This window comes from Vicugna pacos, chromosome 11, assembly GCF_048564905.1.
Source record: "Vicugna pacos chromosome 11, VicPac4, whole genome shotgun sequence".
Taxonomy (NCBI): Eukaryota; Metazoa; Chordata; class Mammalia; order Artiodactyla; family Camelidae; genus Vicugna; species Vicugna pacos.
Window position 1 is genome coordinate 11,724,124 of NC_132997.1, and position 16,955 is coordinate 11,741,078.

General features: G+C 38.7%; 1 protein-coding gene across 4 annotated transcripts in view; it reads right to left on the reverse strand.

The window, feature by feature from the left end:
* The window catches only part of LOC140699627 (trafficking protein particle complex subunit 9-like), a 217,169-nt gene that overhangs the window by 79,985 nt on the left and 120,229 nt on the right, over positions 1-16,955 (reverse strand). For 3 of the 4 annotated variants that reach the window (XR_012077861.1, XR_012077862.1, XR_012077859.1), the window contains exons 1-2: positions 10,953-11,222; positions 10,232-10,357 (exon numbers count right to left, since the gene is read on the reverse strand). The exons of the other annotated variant lie outside the window; for it this stretch is intronic. The gene's annotated coding sequence lies outside the window, so the exon portion shown is untranslated. Of the gene's footprint in view, positions 1-10,231; positions 10,358-10,952; positions 11,223-16,955 lie in introns of those variants that run through there. 4 annotated transcript variants of the gene reach the window in all.

Below are 16,955 nucleotides of genomic sequence, written 5' to 3' on the forward strand. Positions count from 1 at the left end.
TTTAACCATTTGCTTGTTTTTCTTTTTCACTTAAAAAAAATGTGTAATGGAGCAAAGAGTAACTAGCTTAGCAAATAGACCAGCCATGGAATCACTGAGTCATCACTTTTGATTTAAGCCAGAAAGCATTTATTGACTCTCTCCAATGTGCTCAGTCCTGTTTTAAGACTTCTTTTAATATTATTATTATTATTATTACTACTACTACTACTACTAATATCACAATTACTATTATTACTATTATTTTATGAAATAATAACACTGTTTACCTCACCCCTGCCCATGGCTGGTGGAAAACCAACTGAGTTTTTATTGAGTTGTTTTCCAAGGAGTAGAGATGAGTTTATAAACAGAACACATCTTCAGGGTAAAACAGGCAGAGTGCTTTTCCAGCAGGCCAGACAGCTATGAAGGGTTTTCAACAGAGGCGCCCAGAAGCTGAGAGAGAATGCCTCCAGGGCACTACAAAAAGCTGACCAAACTGTCTTCTCCATGGCACTACTGAAATAGGAAATTACAAATCTGACTCCATATTTGATCTGTACCTTTGACTTTAACAAAGCCAAGTTAATATGCTCCGGTCTTTTCATGGGTTATGATGTCACTTAGGAGATGGACAGGTCAACAAGGAACCACTCTGCCGTGATTACGGAGCTGGGGAAAGGGACGGGCTGCAAGATGTATGATGCAGCGGCAACTGTGCCCGTGCTTCTAGGCAGGTATCCAAAATCACCTCGACAAGGTGTCAAACACTTGTGCCCACGTCCTCATCAACAGACATGTATTAAAGACAAATGGAAACATATAAAAGGCCAATACCCTTGATGGGTACACCGTCCAAAGAGCAAAGTCTCAGTTTGACAACTGGCCATCTCGGTTCCCTGGGATTCATTCTTGAAGAACCTTAAAAACCACTCCTCTGTCCTCAAGAAGTGCTGCATATTTGTCCTATCTTTGGCTCAGGGATGGAGCACGTTCAAGTGAACTTTAATGTCTGCACAGATTTGACAGTCTTTCTCAAGGTTCCCTTGTCCATTCCAAAGAGACCTGAGCTAAGTCCATCCTCCGTAAGATCTATTCCCTCCAGTGACAGCTCATTGAGCCTGCAATTAAAAGCCAAGTGAACAAGACTGTCCTCAGCTAAAATGTTCACCCACCCTTCACTGTTTTCTTAATCTCCTCTCCTGGCTAATTGCAACAGACTAACACCTCCCTCCACCAAGATACCCAACTATGTCATTTTGTCTCCCCAAAGAGAAAGTAAGGTCCATAAAAGAGGAGACAACTACATAGTCACCTCTGAATTCCTAGCATATAGTAATGTCAATAAATAGAACTCAGATTATTGATAGTTTCCTTTAAAACCATTCTGGTTATTTGAATGAGACCTTGGAAGAGAGGTGTTTGCTGTCCGGTATCTTGATCCACAAGACTCTGGAGGCCTTTTTCAGAATGGCTGTTCACTGATTCATTCAAAACACAACTTATCAATCAAGGAGTAGCTGTGGTTTTCTGCCAGGAGGTTGTGGTCACTCTAATGTCAGAACAGCTTTAAACTATATCCTTACTTTGGATTTGTTATTTTTCCCTACTTCCAACAAAATTGACTTTCCTTACTTTCTTGCCTTGAGGAATTTTTTTTCCTCTTTCACCCTTTAGTAAACCAAGATACTCAGGATTGGCTAGGCCCATAATATGATCACCCATCCAACTCCTATTTTGAGAGGCCTGGGGCTCATCTCCTGCCCTCCTGTCAAGGCAACTGAAAATAAGTCCAGAAGCCAAGCAGCACCCCACGGCTTCTAACGCTCACGTATCTCCCAGAATCCCTGCTTTCTCGTTTGTCTTGGCTTCTGAGAATTTCCCCTCACTTTCTTGACAATTAGTTGTGCAGGTTGAAAGATGAGGAAGGAAGGTTTTATTTGTTAATCAGCATTTTATAACACTTGTCTAATGAAGGTTTCTAAGAGTTTCTAGAACCCTCCATTGCCGAGACAGAAACCACACTAGACATTTTCTAAATTTAGCTCTCATGTGCATTTTTTCTTTGCTTTTGTTTTCTTAACTGCTAACAGACATTATTTAATTAAAAAAAAGTAAGGCCCCAAAAAGGATATAACACTGAAGGGGCAAACAAAATTAAAGGGCAAAGACAGAAAAATGGTAACTACTCTACAAAGTTAATATAATACATACACTATGTATCAGATCAGCAAATCTCAGTAACAGCTAATAGAAACATGACCATGTGGTAAAATTACTCTCCTGTCAGGACATGGCCAACAGAAAATACAATTAAACCAACAGACTAATATCCTAAGTCTGGCAAGGTACAGAACGCTACAATCTAAATGTGTCTACTTCTTGAAATGAGGGAGACTCACCAGCTCTTCTCTGTGGAGCCTGATCCCACGGGAGGAGGGTGAAGTGAGCTCTGTAAGTACCCAATTAGCAAACTGAGTGATGAATAAATAGACGTGAGCTTTGATGACAGAGATGATACTACTATTCATTTGTCCTTTAAAGTATGACTTCACTTTCAGTGATCAATACTTTGGCGTCTTCAGGACTTGAGATTTTAGGAAAATGCACAGCCTGGGCCAAGACCTCCTATTTAAGCTCGTGACACTGCACGTAGATGTTTCAAGGGCACCTCCAACTCCACCTGCAAAGAGCTGTCTTCACGGTGCCCCTCCCGAGCCGTCCTGCCCAGGGCCTCTGGTCGGGGGGTAAGGTCTCCCTGCGTTTACCAACTCAGGCCCATCACTCACAGATGCGAATGGACCCCTCCTTCAAGGACCAGATATCCTCAGTCACCGAGTCCCACCACCCTAAACTGACCTACCAGATACTCACTGGCACTCACTCAGCACTGACTCTGTGCTGGAGACCATGCTGCACACTGCACAGTGTATCTCACTGGATCTCCACAACAGTCCTGGGAATTGGGTACATCACTGCTTCAATTGACTAGATAAATTGTTTCACTTCCTTGCCTGTGTCATTCAAACTGACACAGCTACTAAGCCATAAGCATGGGCCTGAAAACCACTTGAAAATTGAACACTGCTACACCTCGCAGCCACCCTACACTGACTCATCACATCACCTCCTGCCAAGCCTTCTAAATGTTTCCAAGCATTCTACAAGACAAATGTGAACTACGAGAGCACCCCACTCTCCTACTTAAAATCTGTCAATGATGGTCCACTGCCCTTAGGGGAAAGCCCCACCGGGCTTGAGCACAGCCTAAGGCCCCAGCATCCGCGTTCCCTGCGTGGCCGCGCCACCTCACCCACCACGCAGCCCTACACATACCGTGTCCAGGACAGGGATGCTGACTCCGCACAACCCAGGGCTTGTCTCACTCGAACAATGATCACTTTCTTCAGTGTTCATCTTCTTCATTGCTGACTCTCACAAAAATATTTTCTCATGATGAATCAATATCTTTTTCCTTACAAATTCTCATCATTGATAATGAGCTCCCCCCAAAAGAGAGAAGACATAATTCTCAGTCTCCTTATTTGTAAAGTGAGAATAACAAGGAAATATGAGAGGTTTTAAGAGAAATAATATTCATGTGAGGCTGAGGGACAATTCCATCATACAGTAAGCACTCAATATGTACTTACTTAATATTAATAAGAATATATTGCATTCCAGCAACCTTCAATCAATGTTTTATGACATTGTCTAACAGACTACTGACAAACTGTTGGACGAGCCCCTTAGAGCAGATCACCACAAGCATACTGGGAGAGGTAAGCGCTGACTCAGTTACAGCTGCAGCCACCCAGCACTACGGGGCGGGGGCTGTTTGCTCAAACTCTTACATATTGCTTGAGCATTTAGTTCTCGTTATTGAATAAAGACAGGTGTTCTTTAGTCAAATCTCCTGAAACATAAATCTTCAAAGATTGATGCAAATTAGGTTTCAAGTACAACACTCTCACTAGAATTTATCTGAAAATTATAGTCTTAGCTACTCCACACATCAAAAGGGCATTTTCTTAATGTATCTGACTAAATACACTGAAAGGGTTGTTTAAAAGAAATTAAGAAAAAGCCATTCTGAATAAGCTCTCAGTACCATCTGCACAAAGCCCCACCCAAGGGTCTCATTTCTCACTTCCACATATGTGTTTTCAGGTAGCTTAACTTGGGTCTTGGTTTCTTATATCATGGGGCGGGGAATAGTTGTGGATAGATTTATGTAGCAAATATATACCTAGGGTATTTGCTGTGAAGGACTTCTAGAAATAAGAAGATTGATATATAGTCCCACCCATAAGAAACTCAGCCTTTGCATTAAAAATAAAGTGAGAGATACATTTAACAAAATTTACAAGATTTGTACATTGAACTTTTTGAAGTATCACCAAAATAAATTTTAAAAGATCTACATATATGGAAGACATTCCATTTTCTTGGAATGATTGACAAAATTATTATAAATGTTAAGACTCCTCAAAGTGATCTATATATTCAGTGGAATCCCTATCAAAATTCCAGCTAACTTCTTTGCAAAAATTGAAAAACTGATCCCAAAATTCACATGGACGTGCAAGGGGCCCAGGACAGCAAAAACAACCTTGAAAAAGAAGAATAAAGTTGGAGGACTCACTTTAAAGTGTACTAAAATGCTATAGTACTAAGTCAGTATGATACTGGCATAAGTTTGGATAAATATATCTAAGAGACACAATAAAAACCCACGGGGAAAACTTACATTTACAGACAGTTTTCCACTAGGGGGCCAAAAACACTCCATTGAAAGAATAGTCTATTCAACAAATGGTTCAGGGACAGCTGGGTGTCTGCAGGCAAAAGAATCAATCTGGAATCTGAACACCCATATTTTATATAACAAATAAAATTAATTCAAAATAGATCACAGACAGAAATGTAAAAATTAAACCTATACACTTCCTAAAAGAAAACACAGTATAAATTTTTGTGGGCCTAGGATAGGCTTTTGGTTCATAGATACAAAACCAAGAGCACAAATGATAGAAGAAAAAAGCAGATAAACTGGACTTCATCAAAATTAAAACCTTTTCCTTACAAAGGACATCATCAAGAAAGTGAAATGACAGGGAAAATGTGTATCTCAAGTGAGAGAGTGCATGCTTAACAAGAAAAATAAAATAAATCATTACATAACTACCTCCCCTGTAAAGAAATTGTTTTAATGTTTAAAAAAAATATAGTGAAAGAACAATGTGAAGAATAGATGAAAAATTTTGTAAAGCATTTATCTAATAAGAGAGTAGTATCCAGGATATATAACGAATGCTTTCAACTGAACAATACAAGGAAATAAGCCGAATTTTTAAATTTACCACGAATTTAAATAGATATACAAATGGCCAATAAGCATATGAAAAGATGCTCAGCATCACTAGGGAAATCAAAAACAAAATGAGATCTCATTTTACACCCACTAAGATGGTTATAACCAAAACATGGACAATAACAAATGTCATTCAGGAGGCAGAGTGACCTCTTATGCGGCCAGAGGAAAGGGGCAATGGTGCAGCTTCTTTGGAGAAGTCTGGTATTTCCTCAAAAGCTTAGAGTTATATGGCTCAGCAATTCCACTCCTATATGTAGAGTCATCCCTCAATACCCTTGGGTTGTTGGTTTCAGGAACCCCACACCCTGGATACCATAATCCAGGGATGTTCGAGTCCCTTTACAATCAGTCATCTGGATCCATGTAGTGGAAACTACAGATATGGTGGGCCAAATGTACAGCCAACAGAATGAAAGCATATTCTCATAAAAAATTTCACATCAATATTCATAGCAGTATCATTTAGAGTAGCCAAAAGTTACTAACAATATCCACCCATCAATGAACGGATAAACAAAATTATCAAGAATAGGCCCACAAGCTTTTGGTCATTGAAACTTTGACAAAGGAGGTCAGAGCATAGAATGGAGTAAAGACAGCCTCTTCAGCAAGTGGTGTAGGGAAAACTGAACAGCTGAATGTAAATCATTGAAGTTAGACTACTTCCTCACAGCATGCACAAAAATGAATTCAAAATGTGTTAAAGACTTAAACATGTAGACAAGATAGTATAAACCTCTTAGAAACAACCATAGGCAAAACATCTGACATACATCTCAGCAATGTTTTCCTAGAGCAGTCTACTCAAGCAATAGAAAAACAACCAAAAATATACAAGAGGGATCTAATTAAACTTACAAACTTTTACACAGCTAAGAAAACAGTAAGCAAAACAAAAAGACAACCAACCTATGGAATGGGAGAAAATATTTGCAATAAATGAAACTGCTAGGGGCTTAATTCCCAGAATATGTAAGCAGCTTTTATACTTCATAAGGAAAACAAACAAACAATTCAATTCATAAATTTACGGAAGTCCTAAAGCAACATTTCTCCAATGAAGACGTACAAGTGGCCAGTAGGCACATGAAAAAATGTTCAATATCTTTATCAGAGAAATGCAAATCAAAACTGCAATCAAGTGTCACCTCTCACCAGTCAGAATAGCCATCTTTCAGAAGTTCACTGACAATAAATACAGGAGAGTCTCTGGAGAATTGGGAACACACCTACATTGTGGTGGGAATTCAGTTTGGTGGAGCCATTGTGAAAACCTGTATAGATGTTCCTCTAAAGACAAAATATTGACCTCCCATATGAACTAGCAATTCCACTCCTGGGCATATATCCAGAAGGAACCCTAATTCAAAAAGACACCTACACCCCAATCTTCACAGCAGCACTATTTACAATAGCAAGACATGGAAACAACCGAAATGTCCACTGACAGATGGCTGGATAAAGAGGTTGTAGCATATTTGTCCAATAGACTACTATTCAGCCATAAAATAATAATAAAATAATGCAATTTGTAGCAACATCAATGGACCTGGAAAATGTCATTCTAAGTGAAGTAAGCCAGAAAGAGAAAGGAAAATACCATATGAGATTGCTCACATGTGGAATCTAAAAAAAAAGAAAGAAAGAAAAAAAAATATCTACAGAACAGAAACAGACACAGAGACTTAGAAACCAAACTATGGTAACCAGTGGGGAGAGGGTGTGGGAAGGAATAAATTGGGAGTTCAAGATTTGCAGATACTGAGTATGTAAAGAATAAACAGCAAGTTTATACTGTATAGCACAGGAGAATATATTTAATATCTTATAGTAACTTATGTTTAAAAAGAGTATGAAAATGACTACAGGTATGTTCCTATTTAACTGAAGTGTTGTGCTGTACACAAGAAACTGACACAACCTTATAAACTAACAAGACTTCAATGAAAATATTTTTAAATAGACCAAAAACGAAAAAAAATTGAAAATGATATTATCAAACAAAAAGAATAAAGAACTGATTCAGGCTACAATATGGATGAACCTTGAAACTTAATGCTAAAATAAACCAGACACAGAAAGCCAAATAGTGCCCTTTAAAGTGAACTCTATCTAAGCATTTATTTTACTACTCCTGTAAATTTTCCAGAGGTTTGAAATCTATCAATATCAAAATAAAATGTATTATACATTGAAAACTTAAAACGCTTCCTCACAGGAGGGCTTTTATTATTAAATGCAGAAACGCATATAAAGCTCTTGGAAAAACACTTTGTACCTCCACACAAAATCACTGCTGTCACTGCCACTCAGAGGGTGGTGCCAGCACTGATGAGAGCTGCCTCCACTCGCTCCTGTGCAGAAAGTTGTGAACGCCTGAGCTCTGACAGGCAGGATGAGCGTGAACCTGGGTCAGACACAGCCACGTCCCAGGCTCTGCGTTACCCAACTTTCTTATACAAACTGCAACATGTAATGTAAACACGCTAGATGGATGTATCTTACAACACAGGGAATACAGACAATGTTTTACAGTAACTATAAATGGAGCATCTATTGTAAACCTGAAACTAATATCATATTTTAAATCAGCTATATTTTTATAAAATATTAAAAAATATTTTTTAAATGCTATTACTTTAATATTCAATTCAGTTTTTAAGTAACTACTAAACAGCTCAGAATGTATAAAAGCATTTAATTGTGCTGTTGGTTTACATATTTATTCACATTCAGCCTCTTGCTAAAAGAGAATTTAAACAATTCTTTTATAAACAGCTTAAGAACCATAACAACAAAAAGGCAAAACGGAGAGTGAAGAGAAAATGGATATTCAATACTTAAATGAAACCAGGGGGAGATAAACTCATAAAAATGGATTACATGAAGTCAGGGCAAGTGTTAAAGGCTGACTAGAAATTCAGCTGTAGGATTCTTGGCAGCTAAACCAAAAAGAAAAGATGATGGGGCGGGTGGTAGAGCGTGTGCTTAGCGTGCACGGGGTCCTGGGTTCAAGCCCCAGGGCTTCCACTCACACATAAATACATCTAATTACCTGCCACCCAAAAGAGCCCCAAAGAAAAGAAAAAGAGAAATTTCTTTCCCAAAGAACCCTGATATTAAATTTGGATTAAATATTTAAAAAAAGCAAAAAAGAAAAATAGAAAAGATAAGTGACACTGTGAAGGAAAACCCCAGCTGGGCTAACAAGCTAAGTCACAAATCTAAGTGTGATAAGTGTCGGTTTAGTGATGTAAGTTTTGCTGGGCTACCTGGTAAATCTGAAGTTTAGTGTCAGTTTACTGGGCTAATAAGCTAACACGTAAATCCAAGGTCAACATTTGTCAGTAACGGGATCTGTTCCAAATTGATAAGCTTCAGTGTACTGATTCCTTGCTTTTTGTTGTTTGAGCCTTATTGGCTAATAGCCCCATACTTGTAATTAATCCTATAAAACCTCATGTGCACATCTTGGAGGTGCTCAGAGCTTTGGAAAAGAAACCTCTCTGAGCCTGCCAGCGTAATAAATCTCAGTACTCCAACCCTCTGTGTGATTCTTGTTTCTTGGCTGGCCTGTTGTTTCCATAACAACACAAGGGATAATGCCCGTGAGATAAATCTGGGGAGGCTGCTGGCAGATCCCCATGTCTCACGTGAGAAAATCTGAAACATCCTTCTCACCACTCAGAGTCATCATAAGCCCACCCCACACTTCCCTCCCTTAAATGCAGGAGCACGGTTAGGGCCCAGCCTTTACTGTCTTTGTGTCATCACAGTGATACAGGATGGAAGGGGGAAGAGCACAGCCATTCAAGGAAGGCCACAGCAATTGACATCAAAATGGTGAAGCATTCAACCCCCAAAAGGCCTTGAGGCTCAGGATGAAGAGATTTAACTTCTAGCAGATCTTGAGATTCAGTAAACACCCATTGTAATAGTAACGTGGTGAATAACATGCCCCAGGCACATGGCAGTCCCAATGATAGCCACAAAAGGTCAAAGGGTGGGAAATGGCCAACTCCCTGGGAATCCCAGCCCCTTGCCCTAGGGCTGGTCCTTCTACTTATTAGCATATGAAACCACCAAGCCCAAGAAAACAAGCAACACAGCGCCACCTCGCGGTCACCACTCTCTCTCCCTCTTTGGAGAAGGCCCACACTCTGTCTGTGGAGTGTGTACCTACTTCTAATCTGTGCATCAAACCCCCACACCTCGTGACGTTTCTCTTGCATTTCAATGTATCTCTCTGAATATATATACCTTTACTCAACACTGGCTTGCTCTTGAATTCTTTACTGCATGAAGTCAAAGAACAAAATCTGTTGGGGCACATCCCAGGGGCTAAACGAAAGCGTGGGACACAGCCCTTCTCATGCCCAACGCTTTTTATTCTTGTATCAACAGGACTGGGCTGTGAAGCGAGGTCTGAGTCCCCAGCTAAGGGACAGAACCAGCCTCCAGGGCTCCAATTTGCGGGCAGCCTCTCGCCAGCTTGGGCCTTGGGGTCTGCCAGGATCTCTGTGTTTCTCTGTTGTGCTGACTCCCCAGCCAGACAGCGTAATCCTAGGCCTGTCCCCACAAAACCCTTCTCTCCAAAATACAAGCACATCATGTCACAATCCTCTTGTTCAACCAGGAAATGTTCAGCCCACTTTTTTCTCCCCAATAAAGTACCCAGCTGTCCTCCCTCCCATCACATCACTTCTTTATTTGTGAGAACTCTGCACTCGCCACACCCCATCCTGAACACAGGTGTCTTGTTGGCTGTGACCGAGATGTTTCTTTCTCAAACAGCCTGCGTCCTTTCACTTTCCCCTTGTTACCTTAAAAAAGCCTTTCCTGAGTCACCCACCCCTCTGATTATGAACTCACAATGTGCTGAGGTTGCAGTCACTGTGCATACATCCCAGTTTTGGTTAGGTTTCCATCGCAAGATCTTCATTATGGAGCTGCATCAAGAAGTTTAAAGAGGCTATTCTTACATCTGAGTGGAGGAGCCTGCAAAAAATTTAAATGGCTTTGAAGAGAGAGTTAACCAGGGACAGAGATGTCGCGGGTCCTAGTCAAAAGTGTCATGAGGAAAAATGTTCTCCCAAGGCTCAGAGTGGCTTCTGAACACGGAGTCGGCAGGGAGGAGGTGACAGGCAGTGAGTAGGGTGAATGATACAGGTTACGCTCCCCCAGCTGGGGAAGAATAGGTTTTTTCCAGTTTTCCAAACAATTTCTTACTACCTTTTTCTATTATTGCCACATACCATTTCCAACGAATTAAGCATATCAATGTCAGTCATTTGGGCCACTTGGGAGAAGCTACACGATGCCATTCACAGGGCTGGGGCATGACAGCCACACCAGTCTAGATTGAAAGAACAGTTGGGGTATTTGCAAGGTAATCACGGGCATGCAGCAAACTCCCCGGGTTCAATGACCTCATCTCAAAGCTGGGGTCAATAAAACTTCCAAACAATGTGCGTGATGATTATGGCCCACATCTGTTTACTAGGTAAGTGCCCGTGAAAGCTGCCACTTAATGGGGAATGAGTACGATCAATAAGGCCCTGTCTACCTACCCACACGCGCCCTGCCTTCCTACCTTGCTGCAACAGCAGAGCTTGTTTAGCTGAGATGAACGCACCCAGACCAGCCCAGAAGGGAAAGCTCCCAGCTCTGCACGGCGAGACGTGTTCCTTTCCTTCTCAGGGCTGATCACAGTTTGCTGTCGTCTATTTTTATGTTTATCCCTTTTGTAACTGCCTCTCCTCCGGAGTTTTTGCTCAAGCAGCACAGGGCCAGGGGTGTCTTGCGGCCTGCTGGATATTCTGGGCAGGGAAACAGCCAACTCCATTTCTGGCTCTGGTGCTGAACGGAGAGAGCAGAAGGCCCAGGGGCCCATGCTGAACCGAGGCCACTGAACCCAAAATTATGGTCTGAATTTGGGCAAATTACACAGTGTTCTTTACCCTGAGATTCCTCATCTGTCCATGAAAATAACTGCCCATGTCACACAGAGTTACAAGTATTAAAGGAAATCAGCAAATTCACAACCTAGCCAAGGGGCTACAAGTGCAACCTCAACAGGCAAATGCTGCCTTTACGGCTCTGACACACGCTAAGCGGGGCGGCCCCACACAGTGAACACTGCTAAGTGCCAGTGTGTTAAATGCTTCATGTGTGCTATAATACTCTTTAGATCTTACAACAATCCCAGGATGAAACGAATATTATCATGCCAATTTCACAGATTCACCAACAGGTTAAGAGAGTATGCATTCTGTTCCAAGGCCCTATGTTGAAGAAATGGCGATTTAAACCGGAATCTGGGCCCAGGCCTTGGCTCCATCTCTCTCCCATCCACCTGACCACTTGCCTATGAATTCCACCTGTCCAATATACAAGTTTGCAGCCGGCCATCTCTTAAATGCAATGTGTGCCACCATTTGTCAATGTTGTTTAATTACCATAAAATGTTCTCAGAAACCACTACAGTAAAGAAAGGTGGACTTAAGGAATTCTGCATTGCGTTCTCCTGTAATGTGCAGAATCCCTTCCCTACACCTCCAAATCCAAGTATATGCTTCCTCCATGTTTATGTTTGCCCACGGCTTATTAAAGCAGAAGGTATCTGCAGTAATTCCATCTCGGTTGCTTTCCAAGGTTGCAGATTATCCATAATCGGTCTGTGAACGAAAATACTACAATGTGATTGAGAATACTGCAACCATGTCAGTAAACAAAGAATACTGATACCAAGTCATTAAAGGCTGCCGTCACCCCCCAGCGAGGACAGGCCTGGAGCCCAGCCACAGCAGCAAATCACAATGGTGCCCTCTGAGCAGACTCAGAATAAGAAAGGACGGGCTACTGGCCTGAGATAGCTAGGTGCTTGTCTAAAAAATGAATTCAGTGAGTCCTAATATTTGCTTCCTCCCATTCATACAAAATCACTAAATTCGTGAACTTGAGACACCTGGCTTTCTTTAGATAACAAGTAATCTTTTATTGTTCCAACAACCTGGTCTTTGTTGTAAAGCTCCTATGTATCCTAGCTCTTCCTCAACCTCTTGGGAGCAGTCCCTCAGAGAGTTCTGAAAGGCTGTCATCCCGGCTCGAGTCCTCCCGCCAAATAAAACAAAACTCTTAACTTTTAAGCTGCACATGTATTTCAGTCAACAGTTTTGGACACCATGAAGGGACCCACAGCAGATTTCTCTCCACCTGAACTCTCCGAGTAACCGAAGCCTTGCTACCAGCACTGGCCCTTTGTGCCCATCCGCCTCCTCGGGGAGTCCAGATGAATTTTGCTGAGTCTCTCCTGGTTCTCAGATCTCACATATTGGTTGATGATCCTAAGTTTTATCTGGCGGTGTATCCAGGTGCGTGGCCCTCCAGTTGAAAGAAACTGAGGTGAATTACCCACCCAGTGGAGACATACTGGGTGGGGCCTGTTTGAAAGATAACAGGAAATACCCACCTTGAGGATATGTCCAAAGTGGGGCTGGTGGAAACATATGAGGAAAATACTCACCCAGTGGAGACATCCCGAGTGGGTCCAAGTTGAAAGACACTGGGTTCAGGACTGAGTGGTTAGGTAAGTGGCTGGTCTAATATTTTCCTCAATTTGGTTACCTCCATTGAATTTTTCAGGATAAAAGTAAAACTCTTATGAGGAAATTTTCAACTCCAAAATTCGGACCATCCTCCTGGCTGGTAACAGCATTCTCGGGTGACAGAGAATCTTCCAGGAGTGGTAGAGACAAAGGCTTCATGCCACAGAGTTGTCCCTGTGGGAAATCTTACTAGCAAATTTATTCTGAGAACCCGACCTTACAATGGGGAATAGAACTTTCAAAAAAAATAAAGAACAAAAAAGAAAAGAAAAAGAAATGACAGATTGCCAGTCTCCAACTATTACCCCAGCCAGATTTATGTACATACAAAACTTACAACATTAATCGGGAATAAGAAAAAAAAAAAACTCACTCTGAAAATAACCAGGCCTGATAAAAACATTTTTTGGAATTCTGAACTTATAAAAACAAAATCCCCTTTAGGGGGAACTTGGATTTCTCTTCCTGTGTCCTTGAAATGTAAATGTTTTATCTTTCTCTGGGTGTTTTAAGTGTGTGTATGTAAGTATATATATGTTTAGTTTAGTTTTTAAAGGAAACCTTGGACTCTGCCGTACAAAAGTTTCAAGTATTGTGTACATATGGTGGCCACACAAATAAATTGGGATTCTAAGCAATTCTTTGATTGTACCAATTTTCAGATATTTTGCCATCTTAAACTTTGCTGCATCAGCTTGGACCACAAAGGCTTTTAGCTTTTGGAGAGTAAACCTTTGAATTTCATTTAGGCAACACCCCGACTCTCATGTGGAAGGGCCTCTTCATCTTATTGGTTTAAAATCACTATATATATATATATATATATATATATATATATGTATATAATTTGATGGCCATATGATGGATTTTTTAATTTGGAAAAACTTTTTAATTGGTGAAAGTTTAAAGAGATCTCATTATAAACAGCTGTTTTATTGGTACCTATTAAAATAAAGTTTAAATGCAGAAAAATATATCTAATGGTTAACCTAAGAACTCAGATAAAAAAATATAACTGGTTTGAAAAGCTACATTTGTGTTTTTCCTTTCTGATAAATGTTTCTAGGGATGCTAATAAAAACTTAGAATAATTAATGTTATGTAGGTTGAATAACTGGAAAATTGATTGTAAAAATGTCGAAAAAACAGATAAGTAGCTTATCCCAAAACGATAAATATTTTTATATGGTTATTTTGAATGAGATAAATAAAATGGACATTTTTGGATTTACATACAGGGTTTTGATACTACACTATGTAAAGTTAAAAAAAAAAGGGCCAAAGAGATCACCTACTCCCCCCCAACAATAAACTTTAAACAAGTCCGTTTTATTTACCACAGTTTAAAATATATTTATATGTAGACTGAAATACTTGATCAATGATTGGGACAACAGACCAATTAATGAAATTAAAAATCGAGAAGGGCCTAAGCTCTTTGGCTGAAACTTGGGCATCCTAGAGACTTCTATAAAATTATATATAATGCAAACACACAAAAAAAAGTTTTCTGGCACTCCTTCTAGAAATAAGAATTATTGATTAAACTTAATAAATATAAAAATTAAAGTTATAAGATTTAATAAAATTGAGATAAAAGTTTGTGAAATTGGTATATTTAAATGGTCTTTGTATAAACCTTTTGCTTATGTTGTGGGATAGATATGTTTCAGTGGAAAAACGCTTCCCCTTCTTGGTATTATAAGGCTGGGCATATATCTGTCCCTCTGAAAATATTAATTGAACAAATTAAAGGAATCCAATATAGTTACATGAGCCATCCAATATAACGTAAAACTAAAAACTAATTTGAGTGGCTAATAAAAAAATATAGGTTTACCCTGGGTTTAACTTATAACTCAAGGAAAAGAGACCTTAATAAATGCCTTATGCAAGCTTTGGAAGACATAATAAAGAAAACCTTAAAGTTTTATTACATGGAATTCTTTGTTTACAGCTCTTCTCACTGATACAAAAATGCCAATTAAGGAGATAAAATTGGGTCTGGGTGACAGAGCAGTTCTCTGGGGACATGGAAGAGAGTGTCTTTGTCTTGAAGATCAGAAATATAAATACAACAAACAGTGACCTAGGACTGAGCTTAATTAGCTCAACGAAATAAAACTTGAGGCCAAGAAATTTTTGGCATTTTAGAACTCAGAACTCTGACGGGTCCTTCAGACTTTGTGAAGAAATCTTAACTATCTGTTTCATAAATAGTAAGCCTTAGTGATTTGAGCAAGCAAATTCAGCTTACTCCAACTATTATTATAAATATCTTATAAGTAAGTTTTTAAGTGAATCTATGAGATCTCTAGCTTTTGTCTTTTTATAAGCCTGCGTACAGATTATAGAAGTGAGATATTTCTACTGCTAAAAAAAAAATTCAAAGTCAAAGAGCTCTGCTTAATTGATGTAAAAATATACGAGCTTAAAAATTAAGTATTTTTATAATAAAAACTTAACAAATTGACTTTCAGCGTCATGTGAATTGGAAAATATTCAATATTAACATAATATTTGTTATTGTTTAGTTTAAGTATGTTCTAATTAATATAGACATCTTTAAAGTCATCAATATTATGTATAATACCTTTACTGTACCTAGGTTTAATGAAAGTCAAATAAGATCCTGTTATATCTGTTGCAGATTTGTCAAAAAAAAATAACAGTAATGTGCTGTGGTAAAATTTTAAGTAAATTAAATGCAAATGAGATGAGAGCTTTGGGTAAATATTAAAATATATTTTTAAAATGTATGCTTAAAATAATCTCTAAATGTTTGATATCTTTAAATTCTAGAGTTGTGCTAAATTAAGTTAAATGACAAGATTTTATTAAATATCTATGCCATTGTCAGATAAAATAAGATTGAAATATGAATTACTTAACATTTAACTTCCTCTTACAGTGAAACTAAAGGTGTTTAGAAATATTAATCAATGGTTGGTGCCACACAGAAATGGTCTCTATTAGTAAGGGAATGATCTCAGTATCCTAGGAAAGTAATATAAATGTGTAAAGGAAGATGTAAGAATGGAATTATACTTTGTTAATGAAAAATAGTGACTTTCTCCTGAAGCTGGTTACTTCTGAATGGAAGACAAAATAAGGGACACACTAATATAAGTATAGAAAGCTGTGGAAGGCTTGTGGAAAAGGAACCCTGAGGAAAGTTTTGTACGAGGTCAGAATTGGCTAAGTTTAGAATCAAATTGGGCAACGTAAATGAATCTTAGAAGTAAGCTGGTACAAGATTAGATTTGGTTTTCTCTCTGTTAAGAGGAAAAAATTTTCTTAAAATATTAATCCACCTTCAGTAACAGATTGTAAAACTTCTTATACCTCTTAGCTGACCTGTTCTGCCTTTACCTTTGACATATTTTCTTGTTAATGAATTAGTACTACTTTACAGTGATCTATATGTTTATCTGATCAAGTGTTCTGAAATCTTTCAAAAAGCTCCCCAAATATAAAATTATAATTAATTACATTAAAATTAATTTAATTAATTAAAATTCTTTTAATCTCTAGTTAAGTTTGGGATGCTACAGAAGGCCCCTGAAACATCCCAAAGAGAGATTTTAAACTATAAAGTTTCATTTGGCATTTTAAATAACATGGAATTGTCAAATGAATCATAAAACTTCTAAGGTTATATTGAATGAGAAATATTATTAATATAGGTATTGTAGAAATTATATGGACTCCCTAAAATTCTGGTTTATCTGAAATGTTACCAGTGATAATTATGGGTATAGTGAACAGGTTTCTTTATTGATTATAGTGTAACGGTGTTTAACCATGCTTTTAAATATTTTATCATTTATAGACAGTTAATTGTTTTCTTCTGATGGTTTTGCAAAATGCTTTCTCTTCAAGGAGATTTACTGATTTCTAATAAATTTCAAACTACAGCACTGAACTAAACTGGGTAAGAAATTTTAAAGTTCTAATGAAAACTCTCATTAAAAGAATTAGTTACATGG